General features: G+C 49.8%; 27 non-coding genes across 27 annotated transcripts; all 27 read left to right on the top strand.

The window, feature by feature from the left end:
- Window positions 1-175: 175 nt before the first annotated feature.
- Window positions 176-248, top strand: Trnam-cau (transfer RNA methionine (anticodon CAU)). Its single transcript has one exon. It is a non-coding gene; the product is annotated as a tRNA-Met (tRNA).
- A 670-nt stretch (window positions 249-918) lies between these two features.
- On the top strand, window positions 919-991 carry Trnak-uuu (transfer RNA lysine (anticodon UUU)). The gene has a single exon. It is a non-coding gene; the product is annotated as a tRNA-Lys (tRNA).
- A 145-nt stretch (window positions 992-1136) lies between these two features.
- Window positions 1137-1218, top strand: Trnas-aga (transfer RNA serine (anticodon AGA)). Its single transcript has one exon. It is a non-coding gene; the product is annotated as a tRNA-Ser (tRNA).
- Window positions 1219-2175: 957 nt separating this feature from the next.
- Window positions 2176-2248, top strand: Trnam-cau (transfer RNA methionine (anticodon CAU)). Its single transcript has one exon. It is a non-coding gene; the product is annotated as a tRNA-Met (tRNA).
- A 670-nt stretch (window positions 2249-2918) lies between these two features.
- On the top strand, window positions 2919-2991 carry Trnak-uuu (transfer RNA lysine (anticodon UUU)). The gene has a single exon. It is a non-coding gene; the product is annotated as a tRNA-Lys (tRNA).
- A 7532-nt stretch (window positions 2992-10523) lies between these two features.
- Window positions 10524-10596, top strand: Trnam-cau (transfer RNA methionine (anticodon CAU)). Its single transcript has one exon. It is a non-coding gene; the product is annotated as a tRNA-Met (tRNA).
- Window positions 10597-11266: 670 nt separating this feature from the next.
- Window positions 11267-11339, top strand: Trnak-uuu (transfer RNA lysine (anticodon UUU)). Its single transcript has one exon. It is a non-coding gene; the product is annotated as a tRNA-Lys (tRNA).
- Window positions 11340-11484: 145 nt separating this feature from the next.
- Trnas-aga (transfer RNA serine (anticodon AGA)) lies at window positions 11485-11566 on the top strand. Its single transcript has one exon. It is a non-coding gene; the product is annotated as a tRNA-Ser (tRNA).
- Window positions 11567-12523: 957 nt separating this feature from the next.
- Window positions 12524-12596, top strand: Trnam-cau (transfer RNA methionine (anticodon CAU)). The gene has a single exon. It is a non-coding gene; the product is annotated as a tRNA-Met (tRNA).
- A 670-nt stretch (window positions 12597-13266) lies between these two features.
- Trnak-uuu (transfer RNA lysine (anticodon UUU)) lies at window positions 13267-13339 on the top strand. The gene has a single exon. It is a non-coding gene; the product is annotated as a tRNA-Lys (tRNA).
- A 145-nt stretch (window positions 13340-13484) lies between these two features.
- On the top strand, window positions 13485-13566 carry Trnas-aga (transfer RNA serine (anticodon AGA)). The gene has a single exon. It is a non-coding gene; the product is annotated as a tRNA-Ser (tRNA).
- A 956-nt stretch (window positions 13567-14522) lies between these two features.
- Window positions 14523-14595, top strand: Trnam-cau (transfer RNA methionine (anticodon CAU)). Its single transcript has one exon. It is a non-coding gene; the product is annotated as a tRNA-Met (tRNA).
- A 670-nt stretch (window positions 14596-15265) lies between these two features.
- On the top strand, window positions 15266-15338 carry Trnak-uuu (transfer RNA lysine (anticodon UUU)). The gene has a single exon. It is a non-coding gene; the product is annotated as a tRNA-Lys (tRNA).
- Window positions 15339-15483: 145 nt separating this feature from the next.
- Window positions 15484-15565, top strand: Trnas-aga (transfer RNA serine (anticodon AGA)). Its single transcript has one exon. It is a non-coding gene; the product is annotated as a tRNA-Ser (tRNA).
- Window positions 15566-16562: 997 nt separating this feature from the next.
- On the top strand, window positions 16563-16635 carry Trnam-cau (transfer RNA methionine (anticodon CAU)). Its single transcript has one exon. It is a non-coding gene; the product is annotated as a tRNA-Met (tRNA).
- Window positions 16636-17305: 670 nt separating this feature from the next.
- Window positions 17306-17378, top strand: Trnak-uuu (transfer RNA lysine (anticodon UUU)). Its single transcript has one exon. It is a non-coding gene; the product is annotated as a tRNA-Lys (tRNA).
- A 145-nt stretch (window positions 17379-17523) lies between these two features.
- On the top strand, window positions 17524-17605 carry Trnas-aga (transfer RNA serine (anticodon AGA)). The gene has a single exon. It is a non-coding gene; the product is annotated as a tRNA-Ser (tRNA).
- Window positions 17606-18564: 959 nt separating this feature from the next.
- Trnam-cau (transfer RNA methionine (anticodon CAU)) lies at window positions 18565-18637 on the top strand. The gene has a single exon. It is a non-coding gene; the product is annotated as a tRNA-Met (tRNA).
- A 670-nt stretch (window positions 18638-19307) lies between these two features.
- Trnak-uuu (transfer RNA lysine (anticodon UUU)) lies at window positions 19308-19380 on the top strand. Its single transcript has one exon. It is a non-coding gene; the product is annotated as a tRNA-Lys (tRNA).
- Window positions 19381-19525: 145 nt separating this feature from the next.
- Window positions 19526-19607, top strand: Trnas-aga (transfer RNA serine (anticodon AGA)). The gene has a single exon. It is a non-coding gene; the product is annotated as a tRNA-Ser (tRNA).
- Window positions 19608-20564: 957 nt separating this feature from the next.
- On the top strand, window positions 20565-20637 carry Trnam-cau (transfer RNA methionine (anticodon CAU)). The gene has a single exon. It is a non-coding gene; the product is annotated as a tRNA-Met (tRNA).
- Window positions 20638-21307: 670 nt separating this feature from the next.
- Trnak-uuu (transfer RNA lysine (anticodon UUU)) lies at window positions 21308-21380 on the top strand. The gene has a single exon. It is a non-coding gene; the product is annotated as a tRNA-Lys (tRNA).
- A 145-nt stretch (window positions 21381-21525) lies between these two features.
- Trnas-aga (transfer RNA serine (anticodon AGA)) lies at window positions 21526-21607 on the top strand. The gene has a single exon. It is a non-coding gene; the product is annotated as a tRNA-Ser (tRNA).
- Window positions 21608-22563: 956 nt separating this feature from the next.
- Window positions 22564-22636, top strand: Trnat-cgu (transfer RNA threonine (anticodon CGU)). The gene has a single exon. It is a non-coding gene; the product is annotated as a tRNA-Thr (tRNA).
- Window positions 22637-23306: 670 nt separating this feature from the next.
- On the top strand, window positions 23307-23379 carry Trnak-uuu (transfer RNA lysine (anticodon UUU)). Its single transcript has one exon. It is a non-coding gene; the product is annotated as a tRNA-Lys (tRNA).
- Window positions 23380-23524: 145 nt separating this feature from the next.
- Window positions 23525-23606, top strand: Trnas-aga (transfer RNA serine (anticodon AGA)). Its single transcript has one exon. It is a non-coding gene; the product is annotated as a tRNA-Ser (tRNA).
- A 957-nt stretch (window positions 23607-24563) lies between these two features.
- On the top strand, window positions 24564-24636 carry Trnam-cau (transfer RNA methionine (anticodon CAU)). The gene has a single exon. It is a non-coding gene; the product is annotated as a tRNA-Met (tRNA).
- Window positions 24637-24874: the final 238 nt, after the last annotated feature.

Raw genomic sequence — 24874 nt, 5'->3', positions numbered from 1 at the left:
GCTCGCTTGAGATGGGTCAGCCTCAGGACCTTATAGCTGTATAGCTGCGGCTGCAGTTTAATCTAGAGAGTCGGGACAGCACGTGTAGCAAGACAACAGATTCTTCAGAAAGCGCAAACTGTCTATCTCTAATATGTGAGACTTACCGAGTTTCCTGCGAGGTCGTCTCCGGCGTGCCTCGGTAGCGCAGTAGGCAGCGCGTAAGTCTCATAATCTTAAGGTCGTGAGTTCGATCCTCACCCGGGGCATTCAATTTTCTGCACATCATGACTGCATTAAGGGCGTTGCTGTTGCTAGGAATCGAACTTAACTGTTGTCCGTTATCCACACGGAGTCCACGCCTCAGCGTCAAAATGTTTACTTCCAATTATGACGACGTAACAACTTTGATATTTCTCCTCCGTGTTACAAGCAAAATGCGATGCACACAGCAATGGACAGTCAATTTTGAACTGTGCGCCATGCCGGTCTGTAGGCGCGGATATGATCGCAAGCAGAGAACAGCACTGAGTCCAGATTCAGCACAAAATACAATAAGAGACGGAGTAAATCTCACCGCTGTAGAGCAAGTCCTGTGTGGTCTAGTGGCTAGGATACCTGGCTTTCACTCAACAGGTCCGGCTTCGATTCCCGGTACCGGAACGGAACTATTTGCGCACACAACGCTCCATGTTTTGGTCTTCGAACTGTCGTTGGTCGCCCTTCTTCCTTGGCTTCAACCGAACGCAATCGGGGAAAGCAGGCACGTGATGCAGTTACTGTCAGCACCGGAATAAAGGGAGAAGAGGCACTGGTCCGCTGTTGGGCTGCTACCAGCGTCAGTGAGTAGTCGGTGCAGTCGCCAGTAGCGCCAGAAGCCTACACACACCTTCCACTTAATCACGTTGCTTGAAACCGCTCCAACCACAACAAGCGAAAGCCCGGATAGCTCAGTCGGTAGAGCATTAGGCTTTTAACCTAAGGGTCCAGGGTTCGAGTCCCTGTCCGCGCGAAGATTTTAACGCTTCCATAATGGCTCGTCTCGTAGCGATAGTAGCCCTGTCGTAATCAGTGCACGGTTTTACGTTTCCTGTCGGCATTCTGCGCAGACGCAACCGGTCGGGTTTTTCACGATTCGAGGGGCACCTGTTGGACAAGCAGTCGTGGCCGAGTGGTTAAGGCGTCTGACTAGAAATCAGATTCCCTCTGGGAGCGTAGGTTCGAGTCCTACCGACTGCGTCCGATTTTTCTTTTCTTGTTTTGGAAGAAGAAGCAGAAAATATCGCGTTTTGGTACCTCGCCACACCTCACCTCTCACAGCCGTTTATAGTGCCTGTCCTTTAGATAAGGGCGATTTCCAAGCGTCAGCTTTCGCGTCAGCCGAGCAAAGTCGGGACAAGTCGGGACATACTACAGGATGGTGCAACGACGAAAAAAAAAAAAACCTTAATTTAACAGCAGGAGCCCACATAATGATACGGAAAAGTTAGCGCCACTTGCGGTGGCCGGGAATCGTACCCGGATCAACTGCTTGGAAGGCAACTATGCTCAACAGTACAACACCACCGCACTGCCGCTGCTCGCAACGCCGCGCTGTGTCGGCTTCCCGCCCGCCGACGGCGGCCCACGGCTATAGGAGCTGCAGGCGCATTACGAGGTAGGAGGGTGCATCCACACGCATTCGGGCAGCGCCTCCAAGCACGCTACGTCTTTGGGCAAGACTCGTCGCCGCTGACGCAAGGTTACTCACACGATAGTGATGAACGGTCGTTTTAAGGCAGTGTAGTGGGGGACTTCGCGAGTTTAGCCCCTTTTTCGACGTCGCTGGGTGGCAATCCCAGTTTCCCTGCCGACAGCTGCTTGGAAAGCACGGGTAGCTTGTCGAGCATCTGTAGTTGAGTGGTTTGTGACTCAGTAGTGCAGTAGGCAGCGCCTAAGTCTCATAATCTTAAGGTATGCCGGCACGATTCCCGGTCGATGCATTATTTTGCTCTTGTGGCAACAATGCTGCCGCGCGGATTGCTCGCTTGAGATGGGTCAGCCTCAGGACCTTATAGCTGTATAGCTGCGGCTGCAGTTTAATCTAGAGAGTCGGGACAGCACGTGTAGCAAGACAACAGATTCTTCAGAAAGCGCAAACTGTCTATCTCTAATATGTGAGACTTACCGAGTTTCCTGCGAGGTCGTCTCCGGCGTGCCTCGGTAGCGCAGTAGGCAGCGCGTAAGTCTCATAATCTTAAGGTCGTGAGTTCGATCCTCACCCGGGGCATTCAGTTTTCTGCACATCATGACTGCATTAAGGGCGTTGCTGTTGCTAGGAAACGAACTTAACTGTTGTCCGTTATCCACACGGAGTCCACGCCTCAGCGTCAAAATGTTTACTTCCAATTATGACGACGTAACAACTTTGATATTTCTCCTCCGTGTTACAAGCAAAATGCGATGCACACAGCAATGGACAGTCAATTTTGAACTGTGCGCCATGCCGGTCTGTAGGCGCGGATATGATCGCAAGCAGAGAACAGCACTGAGTCCAGATTCAGCACAAAATACAATAAGAGACGGAGTAAATCTCACCGCTGTAGAGCAAGTCCTGTGTGGTCTAGTGGCTAGGATACCTGGCTTTCACTCAACAGGTCCGGCTTCGATTCCCGGTACCGGAACGGAACTATTTGCGCACACAACGCTCCATGTTTTGGTCTTCGAACTGTCGTTGGTCGCCCTTCTTCCTTGGCTTCAACCGAACGCAATCGGGGAAAGCAGGCACGTGATGCAGTTACTGTCAGCACCGGAATAAAGGGAGAAGAGGCACTGGTCCGCTGTTGGGCTGCTACCAGCGTCAGTGAGTAGTCGGTGCAGTCGCCAGTAGCGCCAGAAGCCTACACACACCTTCCACTTAATCACGTTGCTTGAAACCGCTCCAACCACAACAAGCGAAAGCCCGGATAGCTCAGTCGGTAGAGCATTAGGCTTTTAACCTAAGGGTCCAGGGTTCGAGTCCCTGTCCGCGCGAAGATTTTAACGCTTCCATAATGGCTCGTCTCGTAGCGATAGTAGCCCTGTCGTAATCAGTGCACGGTTTTACGTTTCCTGTCGGCATTCTGCGCAGACGCAACCGGTCGGGTTTTTCACGATTCGAGGGGCACCTGTTGGACAAGCAGTCGTGGCCGAGTGGCGCCATTCTGGCTTTAGCCGTCGCCGCGGTCGGACGTGCTTGTTGTTTACTCCGCGCACGTTAGCGCTATCGCCGGTGTTTGGTGTTTACGTGAAGTTAGCTGTACATTTTCGCTGTTATTTTTTGAGTGGTGTCTCTGATAAGTGTTTTTATAGTGCTTTCGTCCGTTCCACGTCTCGTGCTTCGCCGCAATTTCGGTTGTTGCCGGAATTTCGTCGGAACCGACGACCATGTCTGACACCGTCAGGAAGAATACTTTAGTCTTCTCGTTCGAGAAAGAAACACGGCCGGTCCAACCCACTGCGCTGGAAATCCACGATTGGCTGACTGAGGTAATCGGTATAAATTCTGACTCTGTTCATACCACGCAATTAGATGCTGAAAAATACTGTGTTTTTGTTAAATTTCTGAACTCAGTGACAGTCGATAAGTTGCTTGCAAAATGGGGTAATTCCGTCGAATTTGTTCATCGAGACGGTTCAAAAAGTAATGTCTCTGTACGAAAAGCTGATATCATGTACACCAATGTCAGGATTTTGAATGTTCCAATGGAAATTGATAATCAGTTGATCAAGGACGCTCTATCTAAATATGGCGAAGTTAAATCTATCCATAACGAAAGATGGTCGAAGCTATACAAGATACAGTGTTTTAATGGCATTAGATCTGTTGAAATGGAGGTGAAAGCCAACATTCCGTCCCATATATCCGTTGCAGGCCATAAAGCACATGTTGTGTATTCTGGTCAGGAGCGCACGTGCAATATTTGCAATGAGACAGGTCATTTCCGACAAGATTGTCCGCGCCGTGTTTTTGTTCTTCGGAACAATCTAACACAGCGTCAGAAACTGACCCTCAGCGATGTCTTACCAAATAGCACTTCCCTTCTTTCGGTTAACGACAGTGGTGCATGTACTTCTGCAGTGCCCGCCATAACTACTACGGAGTTCCCTCCCCTGAGCGTCATTACATCACACCCTTCTGTTCCCGATTGCGATCTCCAGAATAAGAAGCGACCGTTGGAAACGACCGATGACGGCTCGGACGGCGAGTCCGCCCGTAATTCGCCTTCCACCCGCAAGCAGAAGCAGTGCAATGCGGATGTGCTCGAGGAAACAAACAGTACATGTATTGACGTGACGACAGCCGCTGAGGCAACCCGGCCGCTGTCGGCGGCTGAACAGGTACAAACGGTCCACGGAGGGGACGCAGTAATGATTGTCGCGGAGACGGAAGAGGCGCACTCCGAAGCACAAGAGGTGACGGAGCGGAACCCAACTCAAGAACTTACAGACCCACAAACCGCCGACTCAGTCAGTGCTCTGGCGCTCGTGACGGAAGAACAAGGAAATGGCACTCGTAAAAAGGACGCTGTTGAGGCAGCTTCGGTCACAACGGTGGTAAAGATAGACAATCCGAATGACGGCGCGTTGAACCAAGATGTCCGAAGACGCCGACTCAAACCGCAACCTACTCTCAAAGCTTCCCGTAACCAAAGCAAACAACAACCAGCACAAGAGGAAGCGACGGCCAAGAACGTCTTGTATGAAATCATCACGGAAAGACCTAAGGAGGTACCTTCAAGTGACATTAGTGATGCAAAGCCCCTCGGTAAAACTAAAACCCGAGATGTTCGGAATCCTGCACCAAAATGAGGCTGTAAGATGAAAAAACAAAGGATTTTGTTGAACCAGTTTCATTTCTAATTGTACTACTGTCTTAGTCATATTTCAGAGGAACCAGATGAAGTGTTTACCGAGCTTCAAATACTGACTATTCTTTTAGATGTTTGTTTAAGCAGAGTCGTTTCTCCCTTCTAGAAGCTGCACATCTTTTTTTTTTTTATTAATATTTTGTTATCTTTTTAATCACTTATTTACTTTTTATGCAAACTAAATGTCCCAGGCATATACAATTACGACTATCAATATTAACAGGATTACATCCGTGACTAAAGTTACAGCGCTCAAGGATTATTTATATGAGTCAGGGACGGACATTGCTTTCCTACAGGAAGTAGTGCTGACTAATCTTACAGTGCCTGGATATTTGGCGATTTTAAATGTCTCACTTGACACCAACGTCGGTACAGCAATTTTAGTCAGGGAGGGGATTCCTGTCTCGGATATCGAGAGGTTGGACTCCGGCAGAGCGATAGGTATAAAAGTCTTTGGTTCTACCCTTATCAATCTGTATGCCCCTTCTGGCACATCCAATAGAATGGAAAGAGCACAGTTCTATAAAGAAGAAATCATTTATTTATTACGGAAAAACCCAAAAGATCTTATAATAGGCGGTGATTTTAATTGTGTGATAAATAAGAAAGACCAGTTTCCGAATTTTAATAACTGCAATGAACTGAAGCGTTTCGTCACTGTTTTACAGCTTAAAGATGCTTGGGAAATAATGTATCCCACATTTGTGGCATTTACATTCCTAGGTCCTCACTCACGTAGCAGGATCGACAGACTCTACATATCGCAAAGTCTAGTTAGCTCCTTCATTAAAGCAGAGACGATTCCAGTTTACTTTTCTGATCATAGCTCCGTGCTAGCTTCCATCAACCTTACTGCGCAACCCACTCGCCGTTTTAGAAGTTCATGGCACCTTAATACGTCACTGATGCAGGACGACGGATTAGAAGAAAGTTTGACAGAAGCGTGGGCATTGTGCCTCCGCTCTGCAGATAGACACGTCTCAGTACTAGACTGGTGGTGCAACAGGGCAAAGCCTAAACTGAGAAAAGTTCTCATCCAGTATAGTGTACAACGATCGAAAGACTTGAAAAATTCCATAGAATTTTATTATACCATGCTGCGAAATTTATATGAGCAGGCAAACACTTCCAACGTCCGTCTGGCAGATATCAAGCAAATTAAGGCCAAATTGCTCAGTCTTAAAAGACAGCAGATGGAGGGTCTGAAATTAAAATCCAAGGCTAAGACAGTCGTGGAGGATGAACATGCTTCCTTGTACCATCTACTGAAGCACGAAAGAAACAGGAGACGCACCTTCATTGATGGACTTCAGTCTGAAACTGGCGAGACACTCACGACTCAGAGAGACATAGTCAATGCAGTGCACAAATATTACGAAGACCTATACACTGCCAACCCGGTATGTGAAGAGTCCTTCGATGAGTTCCTTCGTTCCATAGCTCCACAGGTCTCGGACGAGGAAAACGAAGACCTTCTCGTTGAGTGTACTAACGAAGATATCCACAGAATCATCTGCAAATCTCCTCTGAGGAAATCGCCGGGACCGGATGGTTTGCCTGTTGAATTTTATAAACGATACTGGCCACTGATTGGTGACATGTTTACCCGAATGACGAACGAGGTGCTTCAGGGAAAGCATTTACCTGCTGTTTTTAAAGAGAGCACAATAGTACTAATCCCAAAAAATGCTGCAAAAAGAAACCTCAACAACTTTCGTCCTATCTCCCTGTTAAACTCCGATTATAAAATCATCGGCAGAATTTTAAACAACAGACTCTCACAGTTGGCCAACAAGATAGTAAGTCCATACCAGTCCTGTGTGCCTACCAAGAGCATTTTCAAAAGCATAGCTGAATATAGAGATATAATTACAATCACTGCTGTGACCACCATAAAATGTGCTATCATGTTTATTGACTTCCAGAAAGCATTTGATCGTGTGGATCATAGATTCCTTAGTGCCACACTGAACAAAATAGGTTTTAATGAGCGAGTCGTAAGTGTGATCAGAAATGTTGCAACAGGCATCAGCGCTTGTATATCAGTTAACTGCCAGAGGACAAAGCAGATTCAGATCCGGCGCGGCGTTCCTCAAGGAAGCCCCCTCTCCATGTTCCTATTCGTGCTTTCATTAGAACCTTTCCTCCGCAGTGTTCATGCCACTCTAACTGGCATCACATTATCTGGTCACCGAACAGTCATAAACGCCTATGCCGATGATGTCGGAGTCGTCCTGCGAAATCCCGACGACATTTTGAAATTGGAAACGCTAATTAAAAAGTACTGTAGAGTCTCCGGAGCAGGTGTCAACGCAAACAAAAGCAAACTCCTAAACCTGCGGGGTTTTCAACATACCACCTTAGCCTGGGCCACAATGGTCACCCAATGCAAAGCACTAGGAATAACACTGACACCTTGTCCGTTAAAAATGGCAGCTATCAATTGGAGAAATACGTCGGGACAACTTCTTGGAACAACAAGAGAAAACCTCCACCGTAACATGAACCAAGTTCAGAGGGTGATTTTCATTAACCACTGCATTCTCTCCAGGAGTTACTTTATAGCACAGATCTTCCCACTACCGAAAATGATTGGAAAAAAGATAATGTCTACCATTGCCAGCTATCTTTGGAGAGGGGATATATTCAGAGTCGACGCAAAAACTGCGACCTTAGATCCCAGGAATGGAGGTTTGGGGTTAGTTGACATCAGAAATAAGGCGTCTGCGCTTTTTATAAAAAGGACCGCCACTATCCTTAGCGACCACGCTGATAGCATTACAACTAAATTATTTGAAGTTGTCAGGCCTGCCAGTTTACAGGCGCCGGTGAATGTGCAAAAAATAAATAACCGGCTCCAGTACGTTCGTGTATATTTTGTGGAATTCAGCTATCTCGGCGGTGTCATCATCAACTCACGACGGATCACGGCCCGCGATATTCTGTCCCATCGAAAGAAAATGGAGGGGAGAAACAAATTGGAAAGTAAATACCCACACACTGATTGGGACGCCATATGGAAAAATATTAATATGCGTGGTCTACCATCGGACGTCAAGTCAGCGTGGTATAAAACAGTGAATGAGACCGTAAGCACCAATGAAAGGTTACATGCAATCGGCGTTAGCGACACGAACCTATGTCTCAAATGTAAATTGATCGACACGTTAGTGCACAGATTCACGTGCGGTGGCAATCTACAACTCTGTAATTGGATTAGGGAACAACTGGCTTTTCTTACGAGATCTTCGGTGGAAAATTTTCCCCCTGTTACATTCCTCAGGCCTCAGACTTGCTATTTTCCAGCAGCAAAAAACAACTCGGTCCATTGGTTAATGGGACACTATGTGAATTACGTAATTAATCACCTGGGAAATGACAATTCCACTGATTTTTACATGTACTTGAAGTGTGCTTTTTATAACGCCCTGAAATATAAAGACCACAAGAAAAACTACGGCAATATGCTTAAAATTGTATTCGAGCGACTGGGCATTGGTTGACAAGCCAACGAGATAAACAAAAATCGTTTATTTAAGCGAAACGACGCTTAAACAAAAACAATTGGGGAGAAGTACAATTTTACAGTTTCATATTACAATCACTTATCCTCTGCTGGCAAAGAAGGCTATTTTGTTTATTGCACAGAAGAAGCCGAAGCCGACAGCCAGTATCGCAGGGTTAAAGATAAATTGTTTTCTTATACATTCATTTTATGACTGAGAAGGAAGTCTCATTTGTTTCCATGGAAGGGAACATACTTTTTTATTATTATTATTAATCTCAAGAAGGAAAGGAGACCATGGAATTAGTGCCTTAACATAAAATTCCTTCTTCACATTCCATGAAGATTTTTCTTTTACAATAAAAAAAATAACAAACAAACAAAAATAATAATAATAACAATAAAAAAACTAAACAGAAATTAAAAAAAAATAATATACAGGTTCAGGGTCCACTACTTCCTACAACTTTATTATATATTACAAAGAAGTATGCTAGGTTGCTGAGAAGCAGTGGATGAGAAAAAAAAAAAAAAAAAAAAAAAAGCACTAAAGCTATAACCTTCAATCTCTATTGCCTCGGCATGACATAAATTTTTTGTTTCAAATGAAGCATCTTTTGGTTCAGGATTTCGAAGGCAAAACAGCATATATCTACGTATACACAAGATGTAAAATTTCTTATTGAAAACTATGATAAAGACACGCCTCAGCAACAGGACTGGGTGGAGACATCGCGGCCAGGCCTCGAGATTTTGACCCCTGCCCGCTTTGCCTCCGCCTGCCTCATGCTGCTTATAAAAAAAAAAAAGAAAAAAAAAATGGTTAAGGCGTTATTAAAAAAAAAAAAGTGGCTAGGATACCTGGCTTTCACCCAGGAGGCCCGGGTTCGATTCCCGGCAAAAAAAAAAAAAAAAAAAAAAAAACTCAGTGGTAGAGCACTGGTTTAATAAACCAGTAATCCAAAAAAAAAAGAAAAAAGAAAAAAGTGGATAACGCGTTGGACTGCTAATCTAATGTGCTCTGCACGTGTGGGTAAAAAAAACAATTAAAAAAAATAAAAAAAAAAGTAGCGCAGTAGGCAGCGAAAAAAGAAAAAAAAAACAAAAAAAAAAGAAAAAAAAAGTGGTTAAGGCGTCTGACTAGAAATCAGATTCCCTCTGGGAGCGTAGGTTCGAGTCCTACCGACTGCGTCCGATTTTTCTTTTCTTGTTTTGGAAGAAGAAGCAGAAAATATCGCGTTTTGGTACCTCGCCACACCTCACCTCTCACAGCCGTTTATAGTGCCTGTCCTTTAGATAAGGGCGATTTCCAAGCGTCAGCTTTCGCGTCAGCCGAGCAAAGTCGGGACAAGTCGGGACATACTACAGGATGGTGCAACGACGAAAAAAAAAAAACCTTAATTTAACAGCAGGAGCCCACATAATGATACGGAAAAGTTAGCGCCACTTGCGGTGGCCGGGAATCGTACCCGGATCAACTGCTTGGAAGGCAACTATGCTCAACAGTACAACACCACCGCACTGCCGCTGCTCGCAACGCCGCGCTGTGTCGGCTTCCCGCCCGCCGACGGCGGCCCACGGCTATAGGAGCTGCAGGCGCATTACGAGGTAGGAGGGTGCATCCACACGCATTCGGGCAGCGCCTCCAAGCACGCTACGTCTTTGGGCAAGACTCGTCGCCGCTGACGCAAGGTTACTCACACGATAGTGATGAACGGTCGTTTTAAGGCAGTGTAGTGGGGGACTTCGCGAGTTTAGCCCCTTTTTCGACGTCGCTGGGTGGCAATCCCAGTTTCCCTGCCGACAGCTGCTTGGAAAGCACGGGTAGCTTGTCGAGCATCTGTAGTTGAGTGGTTTGTGACTCAGTAGTGCAGTAGGCAGCGCCTAAGTCTCATAATCTTAAGGTATGCCGGCACGATTCCCGGTCGATGCATTATTTTGCTCTTGTGGCAACAATGCTGCCGCGCGGATTGCTCGCTTGAGATGGGTCAGCCTCAGGACCTTATAGCTGTATAGCTGCGGCTGCAGTTTAATCTAGAGAGTCGGGACAGCACGTGTAGCAAGACAACAGATTCTTCAGAAAGCGCAAACTGTCTATCTCTAATATGTGAGACTTACCGAGTTTCCTGCGAGGTCGTTTCCGGCGTGCCTCGGTAGCGCAGTAGGCAGCGCGTAAGTCTCATAATCTTAAGGTCGTGAGTTCGATCCTCACCCGGGGCATTCAATTTTCTGCACATCATGACTGCATTAAGGGCGTTGCTGTTGCTAGGAAACGAACTTAACTGTTGTCCGTTATCCACACGGAGTCCACGCCTCAGCGTCAAAATGTTTACTTCCAATTATGACGACGTAACAACTTTGATATTTCTCCTCCGTGTTACAAGCAAAATGCGATGCACACAGCAATGGACAGTCAATTTTGAACTGTGCGCCATGCCGGTCTGTAGGCGCGGATATGATCGCAAGCAGAGAACAGCACTGAGTCCAGATTCAGCACAAAATACAATAAGAGACGGAGTAAATCTCACCGCTGTAGAGCAAGTCCTGTGTGGTCTAGTGGCTAGGATACCTGGCTTTCACTCAACAGGTCCGGCTTCGATTCCCGGTACCGGAACGGAACTATTTGCGCACACAACGCTCCATGTTTTGGTCTTCGAACTGTCGTTGGTCGCCCTTCTTCCTTGGCTTCAACCGAACGCAATCGGGGAAAGCAGGCACGTGATGCAGTTACTGTCAGCACCGGAATAAAGGGAGAAGAGGCACTGGTCCGCTGTTGGGCTGCTACCAGCGTCAGTGAGTAGTCGGTGCAGTCGCCAGTAGCGCCAGAAGCCTACACACACCTTCCACTTAATCACGTTGCTTGAAACCGCTCCAACCACAACAAGCGAAAGCCCGGATAGCTCAGTCGGTAGAGCATTAGGGTTTTAACCTAAGGGTCCAGGGTTCGAGTCCCTGTCCGCGCGAAGATTTTAACGCTTCCATAATGGCTCGTCTCGTAGCGATAGTAGCCTTGTCGTAATCAGTGCACGGTTTTACGTTTCCTGTCGGCATTCTGCGCAGACGCAACCGGTCGGGTTTTTCACGATTCGAGGGGCACCTGTTGGACAAGCAGTCGTGGCCGAGTGGTTAAGGCGTCTGACTAGAAATCAGATTCCCTCTGGGAGCGTAGGTTCGAGTCCTACCGACTGCGTCCGATTTTTCTTTTCTTGTTTTGGAAGAAGAAGCAGAAAATATCGCGTTTTGGTACCTCGCCACACCTCACCTCTCACAGCCGTTTATAGTGCCTGTCCTTTAGATAAGGGCGATTTCCAAGCGTCAGCTTTCGCGTCAGCCGAGCAAAGTCGGGACAAGTCGGGACATACTACAGGATGGTGCAACGACGAAAAAAAAAAAAACCTTAATTTAACAGCAGGAGCCCACATAATGATACGGAAAAGTTAGCGCCACTTGCGGTGGCCGGGAATCGTACCCGGATCAACTGCTTGGAAGGCAACTATGCTCAACAGTACAACACCACCGCACTGCCGCTGCTCGCAACGCCGCGCTGTGTCGGCTTCCCGCCCGCCGACGGCGGCCCACGGCTATAGGAGCTGCAGGCGCATTACGAGGTAGGAGGGTGCATCCACACGCATTCGGGCAGCGCCTCCAAGCACGCTACGTCTTTGGGCAAGACTCGTCGCCGCTGACGCAAGGTTACTCACACGATAGTGATGAACGGTCGTTTTAAGGCAGTGTAGTGGGGGACTTCGCGAGTTTAGCCCCTTTTTCGACGTCGCTGGGTGGCAATCCCAGTTTCCCTGCCGACAGCTGCTTGGAAAGCACGGGTAGCTTGTCGAGCATCTGTAGTTGAGTGGTTTGTGACTCAGTAGTGCAGTAGGCAGCGCCTAAGTCTCATAATCTTAAGGTATGCCGGCACGATTCCCGGTCGATGCATTATTTTGCTCTTGTGGCAACAATGCTGCCGCGCGGATTGCTCGCTTGAGATGGGTCAGCCTCAGGACCTTATAGCTGTATAGCTGCGGCTGCAGTTTAATCTAGAGAGTCGGGACAGCACGTGTAGCAAGACAACAGATTCTTCAGAAAGCGCAAACTGTCTATCTCTAATATGTGAGACTTACCGAGTTTCCTGCGAGGTCGTCTCCGGCGTGGCTCGGTAGCGCAGTAGGCAGCGCGTAAGTCTCATAATCTTAAGGTCGTGAGTTCGGTCCTCACCCGGGGCATTCAATTTTCTGCACATCATGACTGCATTAAGGGCGTTGCTGTTGCTAGGAAACGAACTTAACTGTTGTCCGTTATCCACACGGAGTCCACGCCTCAGCGTCAAAATGTTTACTTCCAATTATGACGACGTAACAACTTTGATATTTCTCCTCCGTGTTACAAGCAAAATGCGATGCACACAGCAATGGACAGTCAATTTTGAACTGTGCGCCATGCCGGTCTGTAGGCGCGGATATGATCGCAAGCAGAGAACAGCACTGAGTCCAGATTCAGCACAAAATACAATAAGAGACGGAGTAAATCTCACCGCTGTAGAGCAAGTCCTGTGTGGTCTAGTGGCTAGGATACCTGGCTTTCACTCAACAGGTCCGGCTTCGATTCCCGGTACCGGAACGGAACTATTTGCGCACACAACGCTCCATGTTTTGGTCTTCGAACTGTCGTTGGTCGCCCTTCTTCCTTGGCTTCAACCGAACGCAATCGGGGAAAGCAGGCACGTGATGCAGTTACTGTCAGCACCGGAATAAAGGGAGAAGAGGCACTGGTCCGCTGTTGGGCTGCTACCAGCGTCAGTGAGTAGTCGGTGCAGTCGCCAGTAGCGCCAGAAGCCTACACACACCTTCCACTTAATCACGTTGCTTGAAACCGCTCCAACCACAACAAGCGAAAGCCCGGATAGCTCAGTCGGTAGAGCATTAGGCTTTTAACCTAAGGGTCCAGGGTTCGAGTCCCTGTCCGCGCGAAGATTTTAACGCTTCCATAATGGCTCGTCTCGTAGCGATAGTAGCCCTGTCGTAATCAGTGCACGGTTTTACGTTTCCTGTCGGCATTCTGCGCAGACGCAACCGGTCGGGTTTTTCACGATTCGAGGGGCACCTGTTGGACAAGCAGTCGTGGCCGAGTGGTTAAGGCGTCTGACTAGAAATCAGATTCCCTCTGGGAGCGTAGGTTCGAGTCCTACCGACTGCGTCCGATTTTTCTTTTCTTGTTTTGGAAAAAGAAGCAGAAAATATCGCGTTTTGGTACCTCGCCACACCTCACCTCTCACAGCCGTTTATAGTGCCTGTCCTTTAGATAAGGGCGATTTCCAAGCGTCAGCTTTCGCGTCAGCCGAGCAAAGTCGGGACAAGTCGGGACATACTACAGGATGGTGCAACGACGAAAAAAAAAAAACCTTAATTTAACAGCAGGAGCCCACATAATGATACGGAAAAGTTAGCGCCACTTGCGGTGGCCGGGAATCGTACCCGGATCAACTGCTTGGAAGGCAACTATGCTCAACAGTACAACACCACCGCACTGCCGCTGCTCGCAACGCCGCGCTGTGTCGGCTTCCCGCCCGCCGACGGCGGCCCACGGCTATAGGAGCTGCAGGCGCATTACGAGGTAGGAGGGTGCATCCACACGCATTCGGGCAGCGCCTCCAAGCACGCTACGTCTTTGGGCAAGACTCGTCGCCGCTGACGCAAGGTTACTCACACGATAGTGATGAACGGTCGTTTTAAGGCAGTGTAGTGGGGGACTTCGCGAGTTTAGCCCCTTTTTCGACGTCGCTGGGTGGCAATCCCAGTTTCCCTGCCGACAGCTGCTTGGAAAGCACGGGTAGCTTGTCGAGCATCTGTAGTTGAGTGGTTTGTGACTCAGTAGTGCAGTAGGCAGCGCCTAAGTCTCATAATCTTAAGGTATGCCGGCACGATTCCCGGTCGATGCATTATTTTGCTCTTGTGGCAACAATGCTGCCGCGCGGATTGCTCGCTTGAGATGGGTCAGCCTCAGGACCTTATAGCTGTATAGCTGCGGCTGCAGTTTAATCTAGAGAGTCGGGACAGCACGTGTAGCAAGACAACAGATTCTTCAGAAAGCGCAAACTGTCTATCTCTAATATGTGAGACTTACCGAGTTTCCTGCGAGGTCGTCTCCGGCGTGCCTCGGTAGCGCAGTAGGCAGCGCGTAAGTCTCATAATCTTAAGGTCGTGAGTTCGATCCTCACCCGGGGCATTCAATTTTCTGCACGTCATGACTGCATTAAGGGCGTTGCTGTTGCTAGGAAACGAACTTAACTGTTGTCCGTTATCCACACGGAGTCCACGCCTCAGCGTCAAAATGTTTACTTCCAATTATGACGACGTAACAACTTTGATATTTCTCCTCCGTGTTACAAGCAAAATGCGATGCACACAGCAATGGACAGTCAATTTTGAACTGTGCGCCATGCCGGTCTGTAGGCGCGGATATGATCGCAAGCAGAGAACAGCACTGAGTCCAGATTCAGCACAAAATACAATAAGAGACGGAGTAAATCTCACCGCTGTAGAGCAAGTCCTGTGTGGTCTAGTGGCTAGGATACCTGGCTTTCACTCAACAGGTCCGGCTTCGATTCCCGGTACCGGAACGGAACTATTTGCGCACACAACGCTCCATGTTTTGGTCTTCGAACTGTCGTTGGTCGCCCTTCTTCCTTGGCTTCAACCGAACGCAATCGGGGAAAGCAGGCACGTGATGCAGTTACTGTCAGCACCGGAATAAAGGGAGAAGAGGCACTGGTCCGCTGTTGGGCTGCTACCAGCGTCAGTGAGTAGTCGGTGCAGTCGCCAGTAGCGCCAGAAGCCTACACACACCTTCCACTTAATCACGTTGCTTGAAACCGCTCCAACCACAACAAGCGAAAGCCCGGATAGCTCAGTCGGTAGAGCATTAGGCTTTTAACCTAAGGGTCCAGGGTTCGAGTCCCTGTCCGGGCGAAGATTTTAACGCTTCCATAATGGCTCGTCTCGTAGCGATAGTAGCCCTGTCGTAATCAGTGCACGGTTTTACGTTTCCTGTCGGCATTCTGCGCAGACGCAACCGGTCGGGTTTTTCACGATTCGAGGGGCACCTGTTGGACAAGCAGTCGTGGCCGAGTGGTTAAGGCGTCTGACTAGAAATCAGATTCCCTCTGGGAGCGTAGGTTCGAGTCCTACCGACTGCGTCCGATTTTTCTTTTCTTGTTTTGGAAGAAGAAGCAGAAAATATCGCGTTTTGGTACCTCGCCACACCTCACCTCTCACAGCCGTTTATAGTGCCTGTCCTTTAGATAAGGGCGATTTCCAAGCGTCAGCTTTCGCGTCAGCCGAGCAAAGTCGGGACAAGTCGGGACATACTACGCGTCAGCCGAGCAAAGTCGGGACAAGTCGGGACATACTACAGGATGGTGCAACGACGAAAAAAAAAAAACCTTAATTTAACAGCAGGAGCCCACATAATGATACGGAAAAGTTAGCGCCACTTGCGGTGGCCGGGAATCGTACCCGGATCAACTGCTTGGAAGGCAACTATGCTCAACAGTACAACACCACCGCACTGCCGCTGCTCGCAACGCCGCGCTGTGTCGGCTTCCCGCCCGCCGACGGCGGCCCACGGCTATAGGAGCTGCAGGCGCATTACGAGGTAGGAGGGTGCATCCACACGCATTCGGGCAGCGCCTCCAAGCACGCTACGTCTTTGGGCAAGACTCGTCGCCGCTGACGCAAGGTTACTCACACGATAGTGATGAACGGTCGTTTTAAGGCAGTGTAGTGGGGGACTTCGCGAGTTTAGCCCCTTTTTCGACGTCGCTGGGTGGCAATCCCAGTTTCCCTGCCGACAGCTGCTTGGAAAGCACGGGTAGCTTGTCGAGCATCTGTAGTTGAGTGGTTTGTGACTCAGTAGTGCAGTAGGCAGCGCCTAAGTCTCATAATCTTAAGGTATGCCGGCACGATTCCCGGTCGATGCATTATTTTGCTCTTGTGGCAACAATGCTGCCGCGCGGATTGCTCGCTTGAGATGGGTCAGCCTCAGGACCTTATAGCTGTATAGCTGCGGCTGCAGTTTAATCTAGAGAGTCGGGACAGCACGTGTAGCAAGACAACAGATTCTTCAGAAAGCGCAAACTGTCTATCTCTAATATGTGAGACTTACCGAGTTTCCTGCGAGGTCGTCTACGGCGTGGCTCGGTAGCGCAGTAGGCAGCGCGTAAGTCTCATAATCTTAAGGTCGTGAGTTCGATCCTCACCCGGGGCATTCAATTTTCTGCACATCATGACTGCATTAAGGGCGTTGCTGTTGCTAGGAAACGAACTTAACTGTTGTCCGTTATCCACACGGAGTCCACGCCTCAGCGTCAAAATGTTTACTTCCAATTATGACGACGTAACAACTTTGATATTTCTCCTCCGTGTTACAAGCAAAATGCGATGCACACAGCAATGGACAGTCAATTTTGAACTGTGCGCCATGCCGGTCTGTAGGCGCGGATATGATCGCAAGCAGAGAACAGCACTGAGTCCAGATTCAGCACAAAATACAATAAGAGACGGAGTAAATCTCACCGCTGTAGAGCAAGTCCTGTGTGGTCTAGTGGCTAGGATACCTGGCTTTCACTCAACAGGTCCGGCTTCGATTCCCGGTACCGGAACGGAACTATTTGCGCACACAACGCTCCATGTTTTGGTCTTCGAACTGTCGTTGGTCGCCCTTCTTCCTTGGCTTCAACCGAACGCAATCGGGGAAAGCAGGCACGTGATGCAGTTACTGTCAGCACCGGAATAAAGGGAGAAGAGGCACTGGTCCGCTGTTGGGCTGCTACCAGCGTCAGTGAGTAGTCGGTGCAGTCGCCAGTAGCGCCAGAAGCCTACACACACCTTCCACTTAATCACGTTGCTTGAAACCGCTCCAACCACAACAAGCGAAAGCCCGGATAGCTCAGTCGGTAGAGCATTAGGCTTTTAACCTAAGGGTCCAGGGTTCGAGTCCCTGTCCGCGCGAAGATTTTAACGCTTCCATAATGGCTCGTCTCGTAGCGATAGTAGCCCTGTCGTAATCAGTGCACGGTTTTACGTTTCCTGTCGGCATTCTGCGCAGACGCAACCGGTCGGGTTTTTCACGATTCGAGGGGCACCTGTTGGACAAGCAGTCGTGGCCGAGTGGTTAAGGCGTCTGACTAGAAATCAGATTCCCTCTGGGAGCGTAGGTTCGAGTCCTACCGACTGCGTCCGATTTTTCTTTTCTTGTTTTGGAAGAAGAAGCAGAAAATATCGCGTTTTCGTACCTCGCCACACCTCACCTCTCACAGCCGTTTATAGTGCCTGTCCTTTAGATAAGGGCGATTTCCAAGCGTCAGCTTTCGCGTCAGCCGAGCAAAGTCGGGACAAGTCGGGACATACTACAGGATGGTGCAACGACGAAAAAAAAAAAAAAACCTTAATTTAACAGCAGGAGCCCACATAATGATACGGAAAAGTTAGCGCCACTTGCGGTGGCCGGGAATCGTACCCGGATCAACTGCTTGGAAGGCAACTATGCTCAACAGTACAACACCACCGCACTGCCGCTGCTCGCAACGCCGCGCTGTGTCGGCTTCCCGCCCGCCGACGGCGGCCCACGGCTATAGGAGCTGCAGGCGCATTACGAGGTAGGAGGGTGCATCCACACGCATTCGGGCAGCGCCTCCAAGCACGCTACGTCTTTGGGCAAGACTCGTCGCCGCTGACGCAAGGTTACTCACACGATAGTGATGAACGGTCGTTTTAAGGCAGTGTAGTGGGGGACTTCGCGAGTTTAGCCCCTTTTTCGACGTCGCTGGGTGGCAATCCCAGTTTCCCTGCCGACAGCTGCTTGGAAAGCACGGGTAGCTTGTCGAGCATCTGTAGTTGAGTGGTTTGTGACTCAGTAGTGCAGTAGGCAGCGCCTAAGTCTCATAATCTTAAGGTATGCCGGCACGATTCCCGGTCGATGCATTATTTTGCTCTTGTGGCAACAATGCTGCCGCGCGGATTGCTCGCTTGAGATGGGTCAGCCTCAGGACCTTATAGCTGTATAGCTGCGGCTGCAGTTTAATCTAGAGAGTCGGGACAGCACGTGTAGCAAGACAACAGATTCTTCAGAAAGCGCAAACTGTCTATCTCTAATATGTGAGACTTACCGAGTTTCCTGCGAGGTCGTCTCCGGCGTGCCTCGGTAGCGCAGTAGGCAGCGCGTAAGTCTCATAATCTTAAGGTCGTGAGTTCGATCCTCACCCGGGGCATTCAATTTTCTGCACATCATGACTGCATTAAGGGCGTTGCTGTTGCTAGGAAACGAACTTAACTGTTGTCCGTTATCCACACGGAGTCCACGCCTCAGCGTCAAAATGTTTACTTCCAATTATGACGACGTAACAACTTTGATATTTCTCCTCCGTGTTACAAGCAAAATGCGATGCACACAGCAATGGACAGTCAATTTTGAACTGTGCGCCATGCCGGTCTGTAGGCGCGGATATGATCGCAAGCAGAGAACAGCACTGAGTCCAGATTCAGCACAAAATACAATAAGAGACGGAGTAAATCTCACCGCTGTAGAGCAAGTCCTGTGTGGTCTAGTGGCTAGGATACCTGGCTTTCACTCAACAGGTCCGGCTTCGATTCCCGGTACCGGAACGGAACTATTTGCGCACACAACGCTCCATGTTTTGGTCTTCGAACTGTCGTTGGTCGCCCTTCTTCCTTGGCTTCAACCGAACGCAATCGGGGAAAGCAGGCACGTGATGCAGTTACTGTCAGCACCGGAATAAAGGGAGAAGAGGCACTGGTCCGCTGTTGGGCTGCTACCAGCGTCAGTGAGTAGTCGGTGCAGTCGCCAGTAGCGCCAGAAGCCTACACACACCTTCCACTTAATCACGTTGCTTGAAACCGCTCCAACCACAACAAGCGAAAGCCCGGATAGCTCAGTCGGTAGAGCATTAGGCTTTTAACCTAAGGGTCCAGGGTTCGAGTCCCTGTCCGCGCGAAGATTTTAACGCTTCCATAATGGCTCGTCTCGTAGCGATAGTAGCCCTGTCGTAATCAGTGCACGGTTTTACGTTTCCTGTCGGCATTCTGCGCAGACGCAACCGGTCGGGTTTTTCACGATTCGAGGGGCACCTGTTGGACAAGCAGTCGTGGCCGAGTGGTTAAGGCGTCTGACTAGAAATCAGATTCCCTCTGGGAGCGTAGGTTCGAGTCCTACCGACTGCGTCCGATTTTTCTTTTCTTGTTTTGGAAGAAGAAGCAGAAAATATCGCGTTTTGGTACCTCGCCACACCTCACCTCTCACAGCCGTTTATAGTGCCTGTCCTTTAGATAAGGGCGATTTCCAAGCGTCAGCTTTCGCGTCAGCCGAGCAAAGTCGGGACAAGTCGGGACATACTACAGGATGGTGCAACGACGAAAAAAAAAAAACCCTTAATTTAACAGCAGGAGCCCACATAATGATACGGAAAAGTTAGCGCCACTTGCGGTGGCCGGGAATCGTACCCGGATCAACTGCTTGGAAGGCAACTATGCTCAACAGTACAACACCACCGCACTGCCGCTGCTCGCAACGCCGCGCTGTGTCGGCTTCCCGCCCGCCGACGGCGGCCCACGGCTATAGGAGCTGCAGGCGCATTACGAGGTAGGAGGGTGCATCCACACGCATTCGGGCAGCGCCTCCAAGCACGCTACGTCTTTGGGCAAGACTCGTCGCCGCTGACGCAAGGTTACTCACACGATAGTGATGAACGGTCGTTTTAAGGCAGTGTAGTGGGGGACTTCGCGAGTTTAGCCCCTTTTTCGACGTCGCTGGGTGGCAATCCCAGTTTCCCTGCCGACAGCTGCTTGGAAAGCACGGGTAGCTTGTCGAGCATCTGTAGTTGAGTGGTTTGTGACTCAGTAGTGCAGTAGGCAGCGCCTAAGTCTCATAATCTTAAGGTATGCCGGCACGATTCCCGGTCGATGCATTATTTTGCTCTTGTGGCAACAATGCTGCCGCGCGGATTGCTCGCTTGAGATGGGTCAGCCTCAGGACCTTATAGCTGTATAGCTGCGGCTGCAGTTTAATCTAGAGAGTCGGGACAGCACGTGTAGCAAGACAACAGATTCTTCAGAAAGCGCAAACTGTCTATCTCTAATATGTGAGACTTACCGAGTTTCCTGCGAGGTCGTCTCCGGCGTGGCTCGGTAGCGCAGTAGGCAGCGCGTAAGTCTCATAATCTTAAGGTCGTGAGTTCGATCCTCACCCGGGGCATTCAATTTTCTGCACATCATGACTGCATTAAGGGCGTTGCTGTTGCTAGGAAACGAACTTAACTGTTGTCCGTTATCCACACGGAGTCCACGCCTCAGCGTCAAAATGTTTACTTCCAATTATGACGACGTAACAACTTTGATATTTCTCCTCCGTGTTACAAGCAAAATGCGATGCACACAGCAATGGACAGTCAATTTTGAACTGTGCGCCATGCCGGTCTGTAGGCGCGGATATGATCGCAAGCAGAGAACAGCACTGAGTCCAGATTCAGCACAAAATACAATAAGAGACGGAGTAAATCTCACCGCTGTAGAGCAAGTCCTGTGTGGTCTAGTGGCTAGGATACCTGGCTTTCACTCAACAGGTCCGGCTTCGATTCCCGGTACCGGAACGGAACTATTTGCGCACACAACGCTCCATGTTTTGGTCTTCGAACTGTCGTTGGTCGCCCTTCTTCCTTGGCTTCAACCGAACGCAATCGGGGAAAGCAGGCACGTGATGCAGTTACTGTCAGCACCGGAATAAAGGGAGAAGAGGCACTGGTCCGCTGTTGGGCTGCTACCAGCGTCAGTGAGTAGTCGGTGCAGTCGCCAGTAGCGCCAGAAGCCTACACACACCTTCCACTTAATCACGTTGCTTGAAACCGCTCCAACCACAACAAGCGAAAGCCCGGATAGCTCAGTCGGTAGAGCATTAGGCTTTTAACCTAAGGGTCCAGGGTTCGAGTCCCTGTCCGGGCGAAGATTTTAACGCTTCCATAATGGCTCGTCTCGTAGCGATAGTAGCCCTGTCGTAATCAGTGCACGGTTTTACGTTTCCTGTCGGCATTCTGCGCAGACGCAACCGGTCGGGTTTTTCACGATTCGAGGGGCACCTGTTGGACAAGCAGTCGTGGCCGAGTGGTTAAGGCGTCTGACTAGAAATCAGATTCCCTCTGGGAGCGTAGGTTCGAGTCCTACCGACTGCGTCCGATTTTTCTTTTCTTGTTTTGGAAGAAGAAGCAGAAAATATCGCGTTTTGGTACCTCGCCACACCTCACCTCTCACAGCCGTTTATAGTGCCTGTCCTTTAGATAAGGGCGATTTCCAAGCGTCAGCTTTCGCGTCAGCCGAGCAAAGTCGGGACAAGTCGGGACATACTACAGGATGGTGCAACGACGAAAAAAAAAAAACCTTAATTTAACAGCAGGAGCCCACATAATGATACGGAAAAGTTAGCGCCACTTGCGGTGGCCGGGAATCGTACCCGGATCAACTGCTTGGAAGGCAACTATGCTCAACAGTACAACACCACCGCACTGCCGCTGCTCGCAACGCCGCGCTGTGTCGGCTTCCCGCCCGCCGACGGCGGCCCACGGCTATAGGAGCTGCAGGCGCATTACGAGGTAGGAGGGTGCATCCACACGCATTCGGGCAGCGCCTCCAAGCACGCTACGTCTTTGGGCAAGACTCGTCGCCGCTGACGCAAGGTTACTCACACGATAGTGATGAACGGTCGTTTTAAGGCAGTGTAGTGGGGGACTTCGCGAGTTTAGCCCCTTTTTCGACGTCGCTGGGTGGCAATCCCAGTTTCCCTGCCGACAGCTGCTTGGAAAGCACGGGTAGCTTGTCGAGCATCTGTAGTTGAGTGGTTTGTGACTCAGTAGTGCAGTAGGCAGCGCCTAAGTCTCATAATCTTAAGGTATGCCGGCACGATTCCCGGTCGATGCATTATTTTGCTCATGTGGCAACAATGCTGCCGCGCGGATTGCTCGCTTGAGATGGGTCAGCCTCAGGACCTTATAGCTGTATAGCTGCGGCTGCAGTTTAATCTAGAGAGTCGGGACAGCACGTGTAGCAAGACAACAGATTCTTCAGAAAGCGCAAACTGTCTATCTCTAATATGTGAGACTTACCGAGTTTCCTGCGAGGTCGTCTCCGGCGTGCCTCGGTAGCGCAGTAGGCAGCGCGTAAGTCTCGTAATCTTAAGGTCGTGAGTTCGATCCTCACCCGGGACATTCAATTTTCTGCACATCATGACTGCATTAAGGGCGTTGCTGTTGCTAGGAAACGAACTTAACTGTTGTCCGTTATCCACACGGAGTCCACGCCTCAGCGTCAAAATGTTTACTTCCAATTATGACGACCTAACAACTTTGATATTTCTCCTCCGTGTTACAAGCAAAATGCGATGCACACAGCAATGGACAGTCAATTTTGAACTGTGCGCCATGCCGGTCTGTAGGCGCGGATATGATCGCAAGCAGAGAACAGCACTGAGTCCAGATTCAGCACAAAATACAATAAGAGACGGAGTAAATCTCACCGCTGTAGAGCAAGTCCTGAGTGGTCTAGTGGCTAGGATACCTGGCTTTCACTCAACAGGTCCGGCTTCGATTCCCGGTACCGGAACGGAACTATTTGCGCACACAACGCTCCATGTTTTGGTCTTCGAACTGTCGTTGGTCGCCCTTCTTCCTTGGCTTCAACCGAACGCAATCGGGGAAAGCAGGCACGTGATGCAGTTACTGTCAGCACCGGAATAAAGGGAGAAGAGGCACTGGTCCGCTGTTGGGCTGCTACCAGCGTCAGTGAGTAGTCGGTGCAGTCGCCAGTAGCGCCAGAAGCCTACACACACCTTCCACTTAATCACGTTGCTTGAAACCGCTCCAACCACAACAAGCGAAAGCCCGGATAGCTCAGTCGGTAGAGCATTAGGCTTTTAACCTAAGGGTCCAGGGTTCGAGTCCCTGTCCGGGCGAAGATTTTAACGTTTCCGTAATGGCTCGTCTCGTAGCGATAGTAGCCCTGTCGTAATCAGTGCACGGTTTTACGTTTCTTGTCGGCATTCTGCGCAGACGCAACCGGTCGGGTTTTTCACGATTCGAGGGGCACCTGTTGGACAAGCAGTCGTGGCCGAGTGGTTAAGGCGTCTGACTAGAAATCAGATTCCCTCTGGGAGCGTAGGTTCGAGTCCTACCGACTGCGTCCGATTTTTCTTTTCTTGTTTTGGAAGAAGAAGCAGAAAATATCGCGTTTTGGTACCTCGCCACACCTCACCTCTCACAGCCGTTTATAGTGCCTGTCCTTTAGATAAGGGCGATTTCCAAGCGTCAGCTTTCGCGTCAGCCGAGCAAAGTCGGGACAAGTCGGGACATACTACAGGATGGTGCAACGACGAAAAAAAAAAAAACCTTAATTTAACAGCAGGAGCCCACATAATGATACGGAAAAGTTAGCGCCACTTGCGGTGGCCGGGAATCGTACCCGGACCAACTGCTTGGAAGGCAACTATGCTCAACAGTACAACACCACCGCACTGCCGCTGCTCGCAACGCCAGGCTGTGTCGGCTTCCCGCCCGCCGACGGCGGCCCACGGCTATAGGAGCTGCAGGCGCATTACGAGGTAGGAGGGTGCATCCACACGCATTCGGGCAGCGCCTCCAAGCACGCTACGTCTTTGGGCAAGACTCGTCGCCGCTGACGCAAGGTTACTCACACGATAGTGATGAACGGTCGTTTTAAGGCAGTGTAGTGGGGGACTTCGCGAGTTTAGCCCCTTTTTCGACGTCGCTGGGTGGCAATCCCAGTTTCCCTGCCGACAGCTGCTTGGAAAGCACGGGTAGCTTGTCGAGCATCTGTAGTTGAGTGGTTTGTGACTCAGTAGTGCAGTAGGCAGCGCCTAAGTCTCATAATCTTAAGGTATGCCGGCACGATTCCCGGTCGATGCATTATTTTGCTCTTGTGGCAACAATGCTGCCGCGCGGATTGCTCGCTTGAGATGGGTCAGCCTCAGGACCTTATAGCTGTATAGCTGCGGCTGCAGTTTAATCTAGAGAGTCGGGACAGCACGTGTAGCAAGACAACAGATTCTTCAGAAAGCGCAAACTGTCTATCTCTAATATGTGAGACTTACCGAGTTTCCTGCGAGGTCGTCTCCGGCGTGCCTCGGTAGCGCAGTAGGCAGCGCGTAAGTCTCATAATCTTAAGGTCGTGAGTTCGATCCTCACCCGGGGCATTCAATTTTCTGCACATCATGACTGCATTAAGGGCGTTGCTGTTGCTAGGAAACGAACTTAACTGTTGTCCGTTATCCACACGCAGTCCACGCCTCAGCGTCAAAATGTTTACTTCCAATTATGACGACGTAACAACTTTGATATTTCTCCTCCGTGTTACAAGCAAAATGCGATGCACACAGCAATGGACAGTCAATTTTGAACTGTGCGCCATGCCGGTCTGTAGGCGCGGATATG

This window comes from Schistocerca gregaria, unplaced genomic scaffold (assembly GCF_023897955.1).
Source record: "Schistocerca gregaria isolate iqSchGreg1 unplaced genomic scaffold, iqSchGreg1.2 ptg000337l, whole genome shotgun sequence".
In the NCBI taxonomy this organism is placed as follows: domain Eukaryota; kingdom Metazoa; phylum Arthropoda; class Insecta; order Orthoptera; family Acrididae; genus Schistocerca; species Schistocerca gregaria.
This window is presented reverse-complemented; position numbering and strand designations above follow the sequence as displayed.